This window comes from Sinocyclocheilus grahami, unplaced genomic scaffold (genome assembly GCF_001515645.1).
Source record: "Sinocyclocheilus grahami isolate Dianchi unplaced genomic scaffold, SAMN03320097.WGS_v1.1 scaffold2047.1, whole genome shotgun sequence".
NCBI classification, from domain to species: Eukaryota; Metazoa; Chordata; class Actinopteri; order Cypriniformes; family Cyprinidae; genus Sinocyclocheilus; species Sinocyclocheilus grahami.
The window spans coordinates 48,148-48,752 of record NW_015507226.1 but is presented as its reverse complement, the minus strand read 5'-3'; positions in this window follow the sequence as shown (position 1 = coordinate 48,752).

Here is a 605-nt window from a genome sequence, read left to right as displayed (position 1 = left end):
TTTGAAGTTCCCATGAAAGGGAACGTCTCAGGTTACTTATGTAACCATGGTTCCCCGAGTAGGGAACGAGACACTGCGTCCTCTAGGTTTCTTGCCATGCTTCGGACGCAAGCTTCAGACGAAGAAGTGGATGATATATATATACTATACTATTTATACTATAGTCACACCGGTAGTGACGTTATGGCTGTTGCCGGCCAACGTGTTGTTGGTGTTTTTTCAATGTATGCTTCAGACACGGGTCACGACAAGGTGTTCCCCATAGCAACCCCAAGAGGACGCAATGTCTCGTTCCCTACTCAGGGAACCATGGTTACATAAGTAACCTGAGACGTTTTCCATCATATAATTTTCAGTAACAGGGTTAGGGTTAGGGTAACGTTAATTTCCTGGTTAAGGGAAATAACTTTCTTACTGTACAATTCTACAAGCTTGTAACGTAAATCTGCATGATTAGTGACTCCGGTTATGAGCAAACAATGAACACGTCAAGTGTGATACAAGTAAGGTTTTATTAACTACATAAACACTTAAACTAGTCTAACATACTACATAAACACATTAAGCTGGTCTAACATACACATACACACACACACACACACACA